General features: G+C 40.5%; 1 protein-coding gene across 2 annotated transcripts in view; it reads right to left on the reverse strand.

Moving 5' to 3' along the window:
* The window catches only part of EPS8 (EGFR pathway substrate 8, signaling adaptor), a 126,449-nt gene that overhangs the window by 88,262 nt on the left and 18,244 nt on the right, over window positions 1-19,943 (reverse strand). Inside the window, exons 1-2 of one of the 2 annotated variants that reach the window (XM_082280597.1) lie at window positions 17,665-17,751; window positions 5,853-5,992 (exon numbers count right to left, since the gene is read on the reverse strand). The gene's annotated coding sequence lies outside the window, so the exon portion shown is untranslated. Of the gene's footprint in view, window positions 1-5,852; window positions 5,993-17,664; window positions 17,752-19,943 lie in introns of those variants that run through there. The other variant, XM_082280596.1, reaches the window with a different exon arrangement.

A 19,943-nucleotide genomic window follows, 5' to 3' on the forward strand; every position in this document is an offset into this window, starting at 1 on the left:
GAAATGGAACAAATGAATTTGAAGGAGTATGGGAGGTACCATGCTAGCCTTGGAGAATGTGTCAGATGTAAAAAGCACAGCTATGGGACTGCCATTAATTTATTCCTGTAAATGCTGCCTCCACTCTATTAGCAGCATTCTCCAGATTCTCAAAAATCCAGGAGGGCAGCCTGAATAAGGTATTAGAAGGTGTAATTAAATACTCCTTACTGAAGGTGATTTTAACCAAGTCACTAAAAGGAGCTGACAGCATGTTTAAATTGTGATGGGGAAAACTTCAAGATGACAAGCCTCAAAGAAACTGCTGAAGGAGGTTATTTCCCCAAGTGCTCTAACTCAGAAAGAAGATCCATCAGCCATGCAATGGAGGGCCACAGACCTGCCTTTGCCACCTTCATTGTAAATACTGGGAGAGGCCTTACTGCTTTTAAAGTTTTCATCTTCCTCTTTGGTCCTTCAGTGCGGCTGCAGCCAAGAACACATCGCAGCCTCACAAATGAAACCACCCATTTTGATGGTCTGTGAAGAGATGGAGAGCTAACACAGAGCTGAGTAATTCACATTCTTTTCTTTTTTTCTTTTTTTTTTTTTTTTTAATTTCAGGAATTATGCAGCAAAAATAGACACTTTAAACATCAGTGTTTGTCATGGCCACTGGATCATCTCTGAGTGACTCAATTTTTCACAGAGCACTTCCTACAAGTTGTGCACAGGGCAGCTTCAGAGAAGTTGGGAAGGAGGGTAATATGCAGGAAGGAAAATTCTCCACGAGTTGCCTCAGGTGGCAATTCATTCTTGCCAACCCCTAGGTTGCTAGGGTTTTCTAGGAGAGGGGAAACAAGTTTCCAAGACCTTTTTGAAGGCAATTCTTATCTAGAAGTGATATTTATAGCATCTTCAGACACCTGTATCATCAAAGTATAGCCATACTTCTGTGAATTCACGAGGAAAGCACGTAATGCTTGTGCAGAATTCTAAATTTCACACACTTTTGTATCACTACGCAGTTGTTAGATCAGATCTTTGTATCTTAGTATGAAAAACATACTTATCTATTTTGAGCTGCAGTAAATCTAACAATAATTTGTTGTAATACTTATTGATAGACGGGGAGTAAAAACGAAAAAGAAAATTTCCTCGGTATAGAAAATGTAATCTTTGCAATGGTAGGGGGGAAAAAAAAATGGGTAATATTTCACCCTTTCCTTCTACAGATCACCTTTGCCAGTCTCGTGCTCTACCTACTCTCCTTCCTCAAGGCCAGGTAACATTGCAAAGCTCAGGTGTCATAAGCTTGCACAAATAAGGCCCTACAGCTTCCCTTCCACGCAATGGAAAAAAGCCACTGCTTGCCATCACCCAGCCCCCTGCAGCATGCCTGCTAGGAAAGCAAAGAGGGGAACTGACAAGTAGATCTCTACCATGTCAATAACTAGCTCTGAGACAGTTTCAACTTATTTTGGGAACCCAATCCGCTGCCAGGGTACACGCTCCGACGCGGGGGTGAGAAGCCGTGGGCTCGGCAGCATTGTTTTATCTGCCAGAGCCAAGGCAGGAGCACACACTCTCTGCAAAGGTTATTCATCACCACAGCAACCTCCAAACAAAGGTGGGAGCCAAGGCAAACAGCCCTGTCCCTCTGATGACAGAGGGTGAAGGTGCTCTCCCCTTGCACCCTACAGGGGACTTAATTGCTTGGGTTGGTTTTTATGTCACTGGATCTCACAATTGCACTTCCAGCATCCCAGCACGCATGCCCAGAGCAGAGAATGGCCACACTGATGCATTAAGCAATAAAATTCTTCTATAGCCCCAGGTGAGAGAGAAGAACTGGCTGATACACAATTCCTTCTTGCCACACGGCGAGCAAGTGCCATATCCTGTTACACGCCACTGCCACCCCGCCTTCTCTGCGTGCTCCCCTAGGTACCAGGAATAGCTGCTGTAAAATAAACACCCCACCTAAAACCAAGAAAACCCCAATCTGTTCAACTACCACTCTGTCCTTCCTCTCCCTTCACCACTTCTTTTCTTCACATCCTTTTTCACTCCACGGGAGATTAACGATTTTGGATATGTTACGAAAATCCAACCGAGACCATAGAACAATTGTAAACTCAGCACAAGTGCAAAGCAGAGTGTCTTTTTCCCCCCAAACCTGGAAAGAACAAACCCCAATGCTTCCCAAGTCACTCGAGGAAAGAGATTATGATCATTTCTGAACCTTTTCAACTACAAGCCAGGAGGAAAAAACACTGTTTGTAATGACAAGCTGTCAACACTCGGCGAGCAGCATGGCTCTCATTTGTGACACTGAGCTTTTGCCTGCAGAGCTGGGCATGTGGGCACCAGCAGCCAACACCACACGCAATGACAACACTGAAAATGCCCAGATTTCTCTACTTCTCCTACAGCACATCCCCCACCTGAGCAGCCAGGCCTCAGGATTTAAAAGGCCGGGTAACCATTTGTTTTCAATCATGGGATTAAAAAAGAATCAAAAAAACCCAATGGTTCCTAGGAATTTTATTTTTTAAAATCAAAGCCACAGGTGACTGGAGCAGCTAACAAAATCTCATTATCTCTCATTTACTCCTGTCAAGAACTAGAAAGAAGCTAAATTTTGCTGTAGTAAAATGATCAGAAATAGCCATCTAGCTTCAGTGCTTCTTGGATCTAAGCAAAATGTATGTTAACAAAAGGATGGTTTGATTTATACCAATAGCTCATTTTTCTTGAGTTTCCAACCATTAACCATTAATCTTTTGCAGGCTTATGATGGTTCACAATTTCTGTCAGTGTGTTTCAGCACCCAACCACCTGAGGCAGGAGGTTCATTTACCTGATTCTGCAATATCTGTATTAGCCAACCACTTCAGTGACTTGGTACTTCAAGGGAGCCTATGGGAAAGATGAGGACAGACCTTTTGTCAGGGCCCACAGCAACAGGACAGGGAATCATGGTTTTAAAGTAAAAGAAGGTTGAATTAGAATGGATATAAGGAATTTTTTTACAATGAAGGTGGTCAACTGGTTGCCCAGAGGGGTGGTGGATGCCCCATCCCTGGAAACATTCATGGCCAGGTTGGATGGGGCTCTGAGAAACCTGGTCTAGTTGAACACGTCCCTTCCCATTGCAGGGGTGCTGTGCTCAACGGTCTTTAAAGATTCCCCCAATGCAAAAGATTTTATGATTCTATAATACTGCTCTGACATTATAATTAAGAACTACAAACCGAATTTTTTTTTTTTTTTTTTTTTTTTTTTTAAATTGTAAGAAAATTCAGCTTCCAGATGAAGGCTCAAACTGCAGTTTCCAAAGTTCGCATTGTACTTGCGGGTAGCAAGCAGCAATCGAGCAGAATTGCAAGCAAAGTGCAAAACACCACTCAACCCCAAGGGCAGGACATACTCCAGGTACCCTGCACTTCAAGTTCTATCCTCTATAGTGCTCCCAGAAATAGAAAAAAACCCACAAAAAACCAACAAACAAACAAAAAGCCCCAAACAACAACAACAAAACAAGCCAAAAAAAAGCCAAAAAACCCCAAAATCCCAACAACCAGAAACCTGTATGCGAGCTCGCTCACATTTCTTAAGCACAGCCATAGGGAAACCCACGAAACTGGATGTACTCAGAGCACATAGTGATTTATGTCACAGCATAATCACCACCTGACGTGATAAGCAGGCGCTGGCTTGACTCAGTCTTTATTTGTGCACACCTTCCTGATGATCTGGAGTTTCAAAAGAAACCTCTCCACATGCAGATGGTTTCCCAGCCATGTTACACAGGAGGAAAGGTTTTTGCCTTCTCCCCCATGCTGGCATTCTGTCTTGTGAGGCAGACCGAGACCTCAGACACAACACACAGACATTTGTGCTGAACTGGTGTCCTCCCTGACCAAGACACAGATGTGCTTCCACTGAAATTACTGGGCTTCTCGAAAAATCTGTGGCCTCCAACTTTTAATAATTGAAAATATTTACGAGCAGAAAATAAAGTGCACTTACCCAAGTGATAACGATTTTAAATAAAAAAAAGACTGCTTCAATTACTACCTTGTTTCCTCAATTTCTACACACACCTTTAAAATTGCAACAATTTTAAAACCTTTCTCCTCCAAAGCTGCTGCCTTTAGCACTCAAGTTGCTGTATTATTTAAGTGCTGGGGTTCAGAGTTGTCCAGCAGAAAGGAACTGCATCTACCTTCAGTGGTTCCCAAGATAGCAGCTGTTACGCTTGAACTGAAGCAGGAAGAGCAGCAGCAATAAAAAGGAAAGGAACTTAAGGACAGGTATGTTCCAGCTTGCAAATATACAATGGTTACGTGACAATAGCACCACATTTCTTTTCCTAAACTTTCCATTAATTAAAGCCTACTTGTTTTAGTCTGGCTTAATAGGCTACTGGACCTTGAAATAATGTACTTGTATTCCTTGCTCTGCTTTTGCCTCCTCCAGAATAAAGCAGAATTACCCTCGTAATTTTTCAGGCCAGAGTAATTTTCCAACTCTGTTGCTGATCTAGGTACCATGTACAGCTCAGGACAGCGCTGACCTTCAGGTTTTTGTCCAAATATTCCAACAAGCCCTTTTAAAAATATGGCAAGAGCCTGCAAGAGTCAGACAAGTGCCCTGGATGCATATTGCTCTTCCAGCACACATCCTTACAGAGGGCTCCTCCCACCTGCTCCAGAAGAGCCTTTCAGGGATGTCTGCCTAAAGCACAAACCATCTACCCTGATATTCACAGGACAATTCAGCACCTGATGCTGAGCTGTGTCATGCTGATGCTTTAATGGGACTCTATCCATGTACTACCTCCCTCAAATTCCACAGAGATTTTTAAATGGTTAGCTATAGCTAAGGCCACATACGTTGTTTTTAATAGCAAACGTGTGTTTTACAGACCAGGCTGCATCTCATCAATAATTCCTTGGTGCCCCGCTCCCAGAAAGACAGCAGTCAGCCCAGCATGACAGAGTCTTAAATAAAGCAGGGTGTTACAAGGTGTAAGGCAGCACTCCACACATTTGCTGTCAAAGAATCACAGCATTTTAGCTTCTGGAAGAAGCAGATTGACATTGTTTTATCAAGGAAAATCACAGACTGGAAAAACTGACTAGAAACCACTTTGCCCTAAAAAACATTAATTGTTAGCTATTGTCTTTTGTAGAGAGGTTATGTCTAGGATTGAAATGGAAACAGGATCATGCCTCAGAGGTCAGAACAAGCTCACACTTTTTTTTACACAGCATCTAGTAAAAGGAAGCTGGGGATGAACTTTGTCTGCACACAGCCACACAGAGATTTAAACAGGAAAAAAAAACTCAAATCCATGCACTTACATAAAAGGCTTTGGGTAGTTTCATTTTCTATTCAGCTGGAAAGGGAGTGAACCAGCATGCGCACACACATTTTTAATCACCCTCGTGCTGACAGCAGCCAGTCACTACGTCTGTTATCAGAACCCCACAGCTTGCACTTCCAGGCTGTGAAGAGCTAAGGAAGAGGGTATAAAATCTCCTCTGATTAAAAAAACACAGTGATATCATCTAGTATAACACACAAATGCTACAGATTTGAAGTTTGGCCTCACCAGGACGTTACTCATTCAGTGGAGAGCAAGGGGAAAATAATCCATAAACATACAAACAAATAGTAAGGATTTCCTAAGATTAGCTGGTAACCTCGATCACTCTTATTTTCTCTAAGCCCATCAGACACCCTCTGGGAAAAACAAGCATGGCAGGCCAGTCTGTGCATGCAGAAACTTACAGTTTGCAACAGATGCCACTTGTTAAAGAGACAGAGAGAAAAGAGAGAAGCTGTGCTTACGCTCAACTCACCAGTGATCACTTGTGCAAATGCCACGTGCCTGGGCTTAAAACTTCAGCTCGGGTAGATGCTGTTCCTGCCACTGCTTAATTCAGCTGGCTGGCATCTCTCCAGAGGTGCTCAGAAGGCAGCTGCCCAACAGGACAAATCACTGAAAACCAGAAAAGAAATAGGTTCAGCTTTGCAATTCCACGGCACATTATACAATGAATTCAGCTTGCTAATTGCCAACTTCTTAAAATATTATTTCCCTCAGTGCATGACAGGGAGAAATACAGTTCTGGTTAGAGTTCATCCACTACTGTCAGTGTGAATTTCCTAAATACCAGTAATACCAAAAAGAATTCCTATGTACAGCTAACAGGACTCATGATCAGGAAAACTGGAGAGCCACCACCGTAAAACCCTTCAAATTTTGTCACCCCTCAATTTTGAATCTGACATTCAAGAGTTAGTCCTTTTCTATTTCATTTCTTTATTCATATCCGAGACATTATTCTTACTTAGTTGTAATACAAGTGACTTCCAGCTTCATAGCTGCACTATTCCAAGTACTGAGCAGTGTGGACACAATATTGCAGCTAGCAAGAATTTCTCCTGCTTCTTTCTAAGCCCGTGGGATACTTTTCTCTCTCACGAAGAGATTAGCAGAAGTTCTGTAAACTATGAACACCTGCAACCTTGCAGAGCTTTGTTTATGGTACAGTACAAAACTATTTTGACAATGGATGTTTTAGGATTTTAGCCAATCACCCCAAGGGGTGGCTGATCCTTTGACCAATTAGACTATGAAGAAAAAAGTCTATAAAAGAATTTGTAAAATAATTAAATAAATCAATCTTGCTGCACAATTCCTGCCTGCTGGATCTTCTCTCCTCCTCCTCCTCCCTATGGCTGCAGGATACAGTAATAGAGCAGTTCTTCAAATTTTAGCAAACCTGACCAATTTACAGTGGAATTTTCTTATGAGTTACCCTCTTTAGGCCTTCATTTTGACATTATCCCAATTCTGTGACTTCTGTGAGAGGTTCCATTTCCTCTCCCTTACAGGGCCAGCACCCCAGTGATGTTTTCCATTTTACAATAAATCCAATTAAAAAAAATTTAGAAGTACAGATCAATTTGATATAGCAACAGAACTAGAAAGAAGCAGTAACAAGTCAACTCAGTAACAGGACAAGTGACAATAGGTCAATTCAGCCAATCTGAATTGATCCTGTAGTTCAACATTAATATAGAAAGGAAATAGTATACTGAGCTAGTTTTTGTACTAAGCCTTATCAAGCTGCTGACTAGTATGACCAGATTCTAGTGGTGGTTTTTCTGTTAATCACCTGATTCTGACAAAAATGTAACATTTTAATATCTGAAGGGGAGATAGACAATTAATGTTTTTTTTCTGACCAGGAAACCCTCACAGAAGAAAGGACAACACACGGGCACAACACTTCCGGGCAGGTTGCCATTCATGACCCTCAGCCTTGCCCAGCTCAGTGACCTTGGGCAAGACTCTCTACCCTTCCATGCCCATTTCATTCCCTTCAAAACAAGGATGAAGTTCAAGAAAGATAAGGAGCTACTGGAGAGGGTCCAGCAGAGGGACATAAAGATGATGAGGGGTCTGGAGTGTCTCTCTCAAGAGGAGACTAGGGGAGCTGTGCCTGGTTAGTCCAGGGAAGATAAGACTGAGGGGGGATCTCATTAGTGCATATAAATATCTCAAAGTGGTGCCAAGAGGATGGTGCCAGGCTCTTTTCAGTGGTGCCCAGTGACAGGACAAGGAGCAGTGGCCATAAACTAAAAGACAGGAGTTCAACCTTAGCATAAGGAAGAACTTCTTTACACCGAGGGTGGCAGAGCACTGGAACAGCTGCCCAGGGAGGTTGTGGACATACAACCCAACTGTTGTTGTGTAACCCGCTCTAGGTGACCCTGCCTTATGTGTGATTCGGTAAGAAAGGGGAAAAAAAAGGACAGACTACTCCTCTTTTCTTTTCCAGTAGTAACTTAGGATCTCACTAGCTTCTTACATAGAAATTACTTCTTCTCACCAGAATGGAAGACTAAAGAATTCTGCTAAGAAAAGGAAGTAGCAAACACTAGCATACTCATTGTTTCCAAGCTCCTTATCTCTGAAATTTGTTACAGGTTTTGGGATTCTCATCTGAAAGCCAGTGTAAAACAGAAAAGGACAAAACAGATTTCACTGGTGAGTTTCTGAGCTCCTCCTTGCTAATGTGATTGCTCTGTTTGCTGCCCTGGACATGAACACAGTTAATGAATAATGACTGTGCAAACAAAAAATCAGACAATGATGGGAGGGGGAGGGAAGGATGAAATGATTGTGTGGGATTTGGCAACAATTAAAAAAATTGATGCCCTTTTAAATATAGGAAAAGGCTTTTCTGGTAAGATAAGATGGACATGACATTTAAATCCAAGAGTAAAGTATTTTGAATGCATGGAAATAGAAAGTTCAAAAGGTTGGGGTTCTTCATTGTATTTTCCTTTTATGTTAAAAAACGTAGCTCTCAAAACTTACATCCAAATGTGTGTGTAAACCTTCAGCTCCCCTCAAAGCTGTTACAGGACAGATTTGTTTTGTTTTTCTCACTCTCTGGAAGTATTACTTACTACATGTAGCACTGCCTCCTACAAGGTACAAGACATCTTTGATTTCCCTCCTAGTAAGAGCCCAAGACAGTAGAAGTTACAGTCACTTGAACAATCAGTCCAATAACCTACTAACATCACTTAAGATCTTCCCCTAACTGGTTCCACCGAGTATATTATCAAAAGAGGGCACCAGAGATTGCTCCCTGCTTGATTAAGGTTGCACAGTGCACATTTCCTTCTCTGCTGTTATTTACAATTCCGGCAGTTCCTGCCAGATTCTCACATGTGAGAAATGCCTGCTACAAGCACATGAAATGCATTATCCCAGTACTCCTTTTGTAGCACAGAGTAGCTTAATAACGTCCTTTAAAAAGTTAAAAGGGAGAAGGACATTCCTCTACAAAACTCACACACAATTCCTCAATTACAAAATAAATAAAAACCTCTTGCAGTTTTACTCTGTGCCTCTACAGCTTTTTCCTTAACATCATATTTACATGATCATTTCTACAATGAGATACAGCCACTTCTTAATAAGTGCTATTTCATAAACCACATTTACTACCCTAAAATTTCTAATCACCTTTTCTGTTATTCAGTACCTTTCATCAGCAGACCTCAAATAATGTTTAGAAGATTTAATTGTGTTGAACTATCAACTACCACTCCAGATGTGACTTACAAAGTGAAAGCACGATTATACAAGGCAGGATTTATCCAGGAAATATGGACTGTGATAGTTATTCTTGCAAAATAACAGAGAGATAATTTAAAGTAAGGTATCTACAAAGAATAGTGTCTGTGCCAAGAGACTGTTTGTATTGGTTTTGCAAAGAGCGGACAGAATGTTCTTTTCCAAAGAACCACAAAACAAACTTCCTGAACCAATGTGAGTTTTCTTTTCGCTTGCATTTAATCCAAGTAAATGTGGCCCAGCCAAACTTACTTAATAAGAAGGGAAAAAAAGAATCAATTAATTTGGCACAACCTTGTCTTGAAAAAGTACAGTCACACGCTTCAAAGTGAGTGGAAGTGGTCACCTGAACAGATCTAGAAATACTACTACTATGTGAAATTGGTAATAATAGTAGGGAAGGGGCTTTTGGACTTTTTTTAAACCATTTTTTCCACAGCATTATAAGCAGCTTTAATTAACTTTCTTCCTTTTTGTTTTTTTCTGGTTTTAATGCTAGCCTCTTGATGCACACCAGCAAGGTTTGAGGATGTGGAGAAAAGAGAGGCAGTGTGTGGAGATGGTAATGCAGCACACAGGGAAAAGAACTTGAAATTATCACACACCAGTTTATTTAACCTACTATTTTGTTCCTAAATCAGTCATTTATGTAATCAAAAAAAAAAAAAAAAAAAAAAAACAACAAAAAAAACCCAGAAACAACTAAAGATATCCAAAACCCACAAAAAAAACCCTCCAAGTTCTGCTCATCTTCTACCTCCTTTGGCCTTTCAGGAGCTGATGGGTAAGTCCACAGGGAAAAGCCTCTTTGCAAGGCAAAGATAAAAGCATTACTGGTAAAGTCAAGAGAGACAACATATCCTTTAGTGTGATGCATTTGTAATCCCTGTTTTAGAAGTAGTGATGAATTTAAAATTAAAAGACATAATACACATCCTCCACCCTACAGGGAGATACTGAGACCCCCAAAAGGCGCATCCATGTCTAACTCTGCAGCAGGTCCATTTACACACACATTTGTGAAAGTTTCTTGGCTAACAAAAATGCTCATTTCACAAGATACACAATGCAAGACTGCTTCCAGCATCTCTACAAGTACAGTTATTCCCCATACCACGGACAGATTTGTCACGTTTGCCACACAAATGCCCATCTCTTCTCTCTCGTGGGCTAAGGTGCTACATCATTTCATCAGAATGCCAGAAGGAAAGGAAGCCTCCACACAACTCATGTACAAGTAAGACACTTAAAAGATTATATTCAACAACATAATTTCAAAATGCTGCATGATAATTCCACTATAGTTGTCCTAAAGAGATGAATAAAATACCACCCAAGAGTGGGATGGATATAAAGAGAGACAGAAATCTGATGGGAAGACAATAGAACTGCAAAATGAGTTTCACCTTACTTACACTGATGCAAAGTTTTGAAAATCCAGTTTGATGTCTAAAAGTTTTCCATCTTCATTCCCACAGGAGTTCAAAATTCCTGTAGATATTTATTATTATTATTGCCACCTTTTGAGTGTTTATACTTTCCTTGATTCCGTACATCAATGCCAGACTTGGTTTATTACAGCCAGATATTAGATTTCAGTGTCTATTGTCACAAGCTGTTTCCTTGTTTACTTCTGCATCTTTTCCAGCTTCAGCTTCTTACAGGGTAGACAGTGAAACCTGCTTTTACTTTTAGATTCCTCCTGCCACAATGTTTGGTTTTCAAACTCTGCAAGGATCAGGTTTAATAAATTGAAAATCAATCAGTACTATTTTTATTTTGAAATCAGAGAGAAACTATATTAGTCTCAGGTATTGTAAAAGTTCCTTTCATATATTCAGCTTGGATCCACTTCTGAACCTGAGTGCATTAAACTTACACTGTCAAATATACTCATATGTAAACCCTTATTCTACCTGCCAGAGGCATATCTTGGTAGAATTCCTACAGTTGTTATTTTTTCAACTGAAGCAAAGAGAGATTATTAATAAAAAAAAAGAAAAAACCAAAAAAACTCCAGAGGTTAAGTTCTGCCTTCCTGAAGTCAACACACAGTTGGTCTTGCATTTCAACAGACCTGGGATTCCTTGCTAGCGCTACAAAAGACTAATCTGTCTCTTCAGATACTTGCATGGGGTAAGCAAACAAAACTGAGAACAGGGTATTATTCAGGAAGATTAGATTATTGTCTTCAAATACCACTACAGACTCTGAAAGGATGAGCATAGAGAGCATTGCAATGGGGAACAGACACGGGGTGTTCCTGGCTCCAGATTAAATTCACCACCCACTCCCACAAAGGGACATCGCAAGATTGGGAGGGCTCTTAAAAACGACATCAACTCCCAGACCTTTGACAAGGACTGATGGAGCTTAAAAGACGTGGGAAACATCACATGTGGTTACAGAAAAAGCAGTAAGAAAAGTAATTTGGGGTTTGGAAAGGAGCAGGAGAGTGCAAGAAGGGGTTGGTTTCTTACTAGTCACTCCGGAAGGTGAGCAGAAATGCTCAGCCTTTGATTCTCAGGCTTAGCACTTTTGATGGGACTTGAAGAACATTTGAAACACCAATTTCCAGATACTGCCTTGTGGCAAAACCACCCATCATATCCCTTTGCATTCCCTCTGCACCACCCAAAGACACTGCTTTTATTTCAGGGGCTTTTTCCATCCTACCACTGGCTTAGAAGGGGAGGTTGTTTGCCACAGGTGCTCAGAGCTGTAGAAAATAAGCTGTGAAAACTAACTGTAATAGGTCTTCTAGTTGACCTTTTTTGTTCAATTTGCCTGTTCAGCAAAGGGGAAAAAAACCCAAAAAAACCACATGAGATTCCAGAGCAACAGGGAAACAGAGAACACGGACTACTGTAAAACAACATCCACTCTTCGCATATCTCAGCACTAGAGATTACAAAAATGTCCACTGTGCTCAGTAGCAAAGTAACTTAATTTCCCAGCTGCCTGCTATCAAGCCCTTCCTTTGCTGGCCCTCTTGTAAAATGAGAGCTGAAATAATCCAGGCAACTCTCCTGCTATAGCCTGAAAAGTCAGGGTCTCTTACTTTTTCAGAAAGGCAAAGCACACTATTAAAAATGCCCAGTATTCAAGTGAAAATTTAACAAATAAAGAAGCTAGTTTAAAAAAATTGCAAATTTTGCCTTGTGTAAATTTATAATAGCTCGTTAGTTGTGTGAGACTTCTAAAGATGTGGAAGAAGGAAGTCAGAAAACAGGGATCTCTTTAAAAAGAAGGATGGGGGAGCAGCACGAAGGAACAGCCAGTAACTCCAGAGTTAAAACTCAGGGCCAAAAGGAGAATGACAGAACATTTGGTCCAGGCTGGTATAAATTTAATACTGTGCACTTATTAGCACACAGATTAGGAACCTGGCCCTCCCTAACACTGGAAAACTCTATCATCAGGAAGATCCTGAATCTTTTCTGTCTATTAAGGAAAGCACGAACTGAAGCAGCCCTTTGAAATCACTTCCTCAAAGGAAAGCACAGGGGTTTTCACATCAATACACCTACAGACGTCCACCACATTACGGCCACTGTGGTCATAAAAGTTATTTTAAGCATGGCCTGTAGTAATAAATTAGTTTTAGTGCCAATAATTTTCTCTTTGTAGCTGGGGAGCAGGAGGAGTTTCCCCATCACGATGTAATCAGAAGTTACTTTGAAGCTGTATCGAAACCTGGATTTATTAAATTTTTATCCCAAGAGGAGACAGAGCACACCATAGACACGGCCTCTGAAACACCTAAAACTTGTATCAGTCTCTTAATTTTTTTCCCCATACTCATTCACATCAAATCCCACTGTTTATAGCCAATTATAAAACCAGACAGTCTTCAGCAGTACATGCTGTGCTTTCCCTGGGAATCACAAAAGAGCCACAGTATCGAGACATCTGGATGCCAGAATCTTCAGTCCATCTCCCCATCTTCTCAAATGTCATTTCTTACCTATGCCTTTACACTTATCCCCAGTTAGAATCACTGACTAGCTCATCTAGACCCCTGGCATCAGAGCACTGCACTGTTGGTGATGTTTTCCAGTCTCTTCTGATATCGCCCATCAAGGTCAGAAACCTTCTGCTCTAATTCAAAGCAACCTGTTACACAATTCAGAAACTCTGACCTTTTTTCTTCTACTCCATCATTGGTACTGACCACAGTCCTGGGACCTCTCATTATTGACCTCTACTTCATGAATTAATGGTTTATGATAACACAATGAAGCACAATAAAAGCCAAGTTAAATCTACCTAAAAAAAATCATTGCAACTAGGAAATCAAGGTTGGTAATAGGCTTTATTAGTTAGTAGTGCATGTATGGAAAAAAGGAAAAAAAAAAAAGACAGCAAGCGTGTTTTCAGGCCAACTATCAGGTCTAACAAAAAAATTGACATGTTACTTTGAAAAGAAGAATCAAGCACCTAACAGCCTGCCTAGTCTGCAGCAAGGACAAGGTGGCAGCTTCCTCAGGGCCACTCTGTTCCTTCAAAAGAATCTGCAACACTCCCAACAGAGTATAACTACTAATTCCTATTTAAATATACAAACAAACACGAAAACAACCAAAACAACCTCCCCCCACAAAAACCAGATTCAAACAATAAAACACATTTTTATAATACTGGCCACTACCACCTTACTACCACTTTTAATGTGATTTATTCCCATTGCATCCATGCACATCACCATGGGCAATCCAGTCTGCAGCAGTACTCTGGCCAGGACAGAGCTCAGGACAATCTGAAAGGCAAGGATTTCTGGAGGCCTTGGCCTAGATATTCTCCTCAGATCCTACATGAGAATAACAAACATGACAGTTCCTTTGCTGTAGGGCAAGGTCCCTCCCTCAGTTTCCTGTAGGTGGTGAAAGGTACCAACGATGGCCAAGTACTCAACAGGAGCCCTACAAAGGTCAACTAGAAAATAATACTCCTTTAATCAATTTCTACCCAGCTACTCCCAAGCCTGAGCTAGGAATCAACTTTCTAAAAGGTTCCACTTCTTTAAAAAACCCAGAAGAACAACCGAAACCACCACTTACATCTATAAAGGTCTTCTAGCTAATGTTTCTTTTATTGAAGTCTATTAAAAAGTAATGCTTTCAGTAATGCCTCCCAGTAATGCCCTTCTGAAGGTTAAGGGTGTACAAAAAGGAAATCCTCATGCTTAAATACCTTCCAACTTTGCTAATTATCTCTCTTCCTCTGTTTTATAATTTTGGAGCAAGGGTGTTCGCCCTTGATCTGATCCCAGATTCTCTTTGACTTCCTTGTATCATCTCATCTGTGCTTTTATTTGACTTACTAATAAGGAGCTGATTCTGCAACATGGCACATGTAAGTACAGAAGTAAATTAATATTCATTGTAGGCCAAGAGCAGGATTTACACCACAAACAAAAGAGCCTAATCCTGGGCTAACAAATCATACAGAAGAACAAACACTAAACGCTCAACCTCCCTGCAAACTGGAAAAAAACCCAAAAAATCCCAAAAAACCCCCCCACCATGGTTACATGGATACTTTTCCTTGGCTCTGTATTAACCAGTCTCCATATCTCTCGTGTTTCCACACTATTTTTGCCTGGCAAAAATGATCAAACCAGAGCAACTTAAATCAATATTGTTAGACAGCAAAGTGAGAACATTAAAAATTTTCATGACCAAAAGGGACTTTTGTGCATCCCATCCAGAGGGAAAAAAAAAAAAGTAAAAGCCTTTAAGTTTCCCAAGAATGCCTTAAATTTTGTCTTGCTACTACCAACAAAACGTTTCAATTGTGTTTGGTTTTGTTCACTGCACAGAGTCATTACCAATGCTGAACACACTCAAAATCCCTCTGAACAAACAATTCCTAACCCAATGTTTCATCATTTTAATCACACCACCAGAATTTTTCTGGGAAAAATAAATAAAATCAGAAATCTGCTCCAACCATTTAAAACAACATTCATTACGCCGTTATTTTGTACATTCAAAGCTACTTTCAGGCTTGCAATTGTGGCCATAAAATACCAATTCATGGTGATGAATGAAAAGATAAAACCTCAAATTGGTAAACAAATACAAGAAAAATGTGAATAAAACACTGATCATTGTAGGCTGAAAGAGGCTATTCCACATCTTTGCATGGGGGGATAAACCTGGGGCCAAATCACAAAACTTAAGATGCAAGGCTATGGAAAACCAAAACACATCTTACACACCAGGCTTAGGGGAAAAAATGGAGAAAGCTCTTGCTGTGTTCAAAGCAGGTTTAATGCAAACCCATGAAGCTCTTAAAAACACTTCTCCTTTCTTCTCTTCCTCACCATCTCTCTCCTTTCACAGAGCAGAAATCTGGCATTATCCCCCACAGAGTAAGACAATTCTGCAGCCTCAGGATCCTGCGGAGGACAACAAATGTATCCTAAACTGAAGCTGCCTGTTTGGCAGGAAGGAAACCAAATTTTTCTGCTACTGGAAACTAGAACACAGCTCAGCTGAAGTGGGTGAAGCTGTGACCAAGCCAGCAGGTGCCCAGTCTTAAGCTCTCACTAAACACACAGACTTGTGAACACACAATGTCCATGCATGTTATGATTTCAGCTAAAAGCTTTAACATTTGTATCACTGCAATTTATTTGACAATCTATTAAACCACAGCATAAGAAACTGGGGACAACCTTTGTAAGCCTTTTGAAGAAAGCAACAGTTCGCAGCCTAACTGGAAGTTGACCTTTTCCAACTGTTTGCGGGAGATGTGATGAGGTGAGAAACTCTAGAAGTGCCTCCAGTCTGCCAGGTAACCCACTGCATTATTTACATTGCCCAAGCAGTGTCATTTGTCTTGAACTTCAAAACAATTTGTGCACCCTTATTAGAGTTGAATAATAAATCCACAGTTTCCCCTCTGTTTGCTTGGATGAAATAAAGACTGCTAAAATAAAGGAAGGATGTACACGGCATAGGAAAAAGAAGAAAGAGAAAACTTTCGATGCATCAAAATCACACTCCAGAGGAAATACTTTCACTTCCCAGGAGGCTCAAAACACTGCTGTCAGTGTCCTGCCATGCCAAAACCACCCCCAAACATTAACCAGCTACTTCAGGTTGCCCACCTAGGACACAAACTTACAAAATATATCAATTATGTCAGTGGATTACACCAAGCACATCCTGTGCAAAGCTTCCTGCAAGCTTCTAGGAATTGTTTTAAAACAAGGTGGATGAAAAAACGGGCCAAAGGAAGTAGTAAATGACAGTTCTTTACAAGAATGTTTCTAGAAGACCAAAGCTAATACTGTCTTTCACAGCCCTAAAACACTGAAAACTAATATAAAGCAAAAACCCCCAAAATATGCTGGTGATGTCTATTTGTACAAAAATTTTCTTATGAGATAAGAAGAGATAAAGAAGAACATTAAATACACTCTTCAGAATAAGAAATGGAGAGATGTTTTGTTGCTTTACAAGACGGTAATATTAGCCTGATGAAGACAAGTTTAAAAAACCCCCTTCTGTTGGATTTAAATCAAAAGAAAAATTTTCCTCAGAAACAAGAAATAGACCTCAAGATGCAAAACTGGCATCTGTTTTATTAAAATGCAGACATCCTCAGGAGATTAAGTAATTCTGCATGGTCTCACACATCTAAGGATTCCTAGAGCAGGATTTGAATGGAAGATTTAAGTCAACTCGAGAACACAAATGTAAGTGGCTTCCATCTTCATCACTTTTAGCTTTTTCTCTTTTGAGTATATGGAAACATCCACTATAGAAATTTTGTTTCTAGTACTAACATTACTATTAGAGTTGCAAATTTCATCAAAATAATTTACAGGCTTAGCATGACAGGATGGGCTTTATCAAAAGAGCTTTCAAGCTATTGGTCTGAAAAACAATCTTCCCATGAAGACAAAAGCACAGCAGTCACCATATTACTGAAGGTCTAACTCCAGCCTAAAAATGAGTAAGTTAAAATGTACTTAGAGAAATCTAAATTTAAAATGTATTTACATTTTAACCAGAGAAAGTAACAGTCTGCTTGTCTAATGACCCTTTCAAGCTTTAAACTCCACAATATTATCTTTTTCTTTTTTTCCCCCCCTGCTATCACAGGCTTAAATTTAATTAAGATTAATTTGATTTACTGATCCTTTAGGAATTGGACAAACATAATTAATACATTAGGCTGAAAATTCAAACTTTTATTAATGGGCTCAGGCAACTCCACAGGGACCCTCAAGTCTTTCAAAAAGTTAATCCTCATGTAAGTGTTGTGGCTTCAAACACTGGGCTTTGCAGTGAGAACATGCAAAACTCTCTCCCCACCCAAAGGAAAACAAAGATATGGTAATTCTCACAAAGAATTAACAGAATAATAGCTGGACATATAGTGAAAAGGTTCTTTGTCTTGAATGGCATAAATGCATCTCCCTGCATAAGAGATGACTGTGTTAACTGGAGCACTGCTTATTCTGTTACACTAAATATTGCCTCAGGACCTCAACGAACCATGACACGGCAAGGCTACGTGCCAATTTATGAGGTTACTTCAGAAGAATGACACTCAGGCCAGCATCTCGAAGCTCTAAATCTTCCCTCGTAGGAAACGAATGTCGATGCAGGATGACTTCGAGTACAGCAGCAGAAGCAAGGTAAAGCATTCAGTTTGTGCTTGTCACCTTCTGCTCCAGGCTAAGGCAGCCCCTCCCTGAGAGAGGACACATCCCACCTACAATGCAAAAACTTGTCTGTAGTAGCTGTAAGTTTTATCATTTACAGCATCCATAAATTAAGTCAGTAAAAATTTTGCTTAGTAGTGATGCTGGGCCAGTGGCTTCACAAGATCCCCCTGATACACCCTTGTGAAAGTAGGGAGATTAACACACTCCCTAGCCTCTAGAACAAACAACATTGCAACAAATTCCCTCGGGAAAATCAGGCAGGAAGATGCTGTATTTATACAAAGGGGAGTTAAAGTCACTTGGTTCCTTTTTTTCAACCACTCGTTATTTATACTGACACTGGCAATCATGGGATGGCTGCAGAAGGGACCAAGAAGGAAAGTTGTCATCACAGCGCTGTCAACATGAAACTGGGAATTTAAATACCACCTCCTGCAGTGAGTTGCAATCCGTGGCAAAGCTTTGTCCCCAGAATGCTACAGATTTTCATGAAACTGCCAGAAATGAAGACTGCATACAGTGGGCAAAACCAAACACAGTGGGCACAGATGGATTGGAAATAGAAATATCTATTACCAACTGCAAAAATGCTGCAGTCACAGGAAAATGAGAACATTATGTTTAACGTTCCTGAGAGAAGTAAAAATGTTTTGCATACAAGGCTTCCTCGGAGACATAACAATTCACAGAATTAAAAACATGACATATTTTTCAGCCTAATTCTTTTCTAGATACTTGAAGTGCAGTTTTCTTTGCACTGCAACCACTCAGTGCTGATACAACAAAGAGCCTGTCAGTCCTGTAAATCATACCTTTAAGTTCCAGTGAAACATGATTATGTGTTTTTCAGGTTACATGTGCACTCTTCTTGACAATATGAAAGCTGGCAGTCCTCTAGCCCAGCAAGAAAATAATTATTTCCCCATATATCAATGCTTAGACAGTTCCTAAGACCCTAACTTCAGTTTGGCATATTGGGGTTTTTTTTTCGGAAATCTGCAAATCCTTTGTGATTTGACAGCTTCCAGTACTATTTTCACAGTGAATTTCCTTGCAAAACCAGTGCTGAAAATTACATTCCTCTGTCACAACCTAAAGGAGAACTTTTTGCCCCAGCTGAGCACTTCCCAGGGCAATCACTGGGACACAGCAGCAGACACAGGAGCGCTCTGGTCAGCTTGTGCCTAACAAGAAAGAAAAGATTGATATTAAAGTGCCTGTACTTGTTCTTTTTCCTCTTGGAAAGCTGCTACAAGCCCCACATTTCACTGCATTATGTTCCAGCTTAAACAAAACAGCAGGACAAGGAGGGAGTTTGGGCAAATGTTTCCCACTGAATTTGCAGGAGGGAAGGCAAATCTCTGTGGCCCTGCACAGTTATCCTCAGCCGGTGTCCTGGGGGTATAAACTACACCTGTTCTACCAAACTGCATGGTTATTTGCATTCCAGTCAGGACTGAGATGCAAAGCATCAACAACAGATTTCTAATTATAATTACGTAAAATACCACCCCGATCCCAAGTATCAAACATCACAAAAGAGAAGAAAGAAAGAACTGTGGTTGTGCACAATAGCTCTCTCCTCCACCTCCAGGAAAGGCAGAAAGTTGACTACAAGCTTTGTTTTTTTAAATACTTTACACTTGCCTCCTCTCCAGGGAGATTTACAGAAGAAACAAATTACCTACGGCTTGCAAGCTGGTAACAGAGCTGGTCTGCAAAAATGTCTCAGCATAAAGGCTCAGGTCACCACCCTAAATTTCTTTGTATCTCTCGCCTTCAGCAAGTTCAACTTGTTTACCAAAACTGGCTCAAAGAACCCCCACCAAGCCCACAAAAACAACAACAAAAAGTAACCCCCAAAATCTATAGAGGAATATTCTCCAAGGGCAAAGAATTGGCAGGATTAGTTGAGAACTAGATTCTCCCCTGTGCTTCTTGGGGAGGGAGGGTGGAGGGTAAGGGGGAAGAATCCCCACCTCACAATATCCTGGCAAATGGAAGATACGGAGTTTTCTACCTCCTGAATCAGGAAATATGGCCTTTTACTCATCAAAAAGTCAAGGAAACCACGAGCAGGCCCCAAAGAAAGATCCACCAGGTCTT

This window comes from Coloeus monedula (genome assembly GCF_965178545.1).
Source record: "Coloeus monedula genome assembly, chromosome: 4".
Lineage (NCBI taxonomy): Eukaryota > Metazoa > Chordata > Aves > Passeriformes > Corvidae > Coloeus > Coloeus monedula.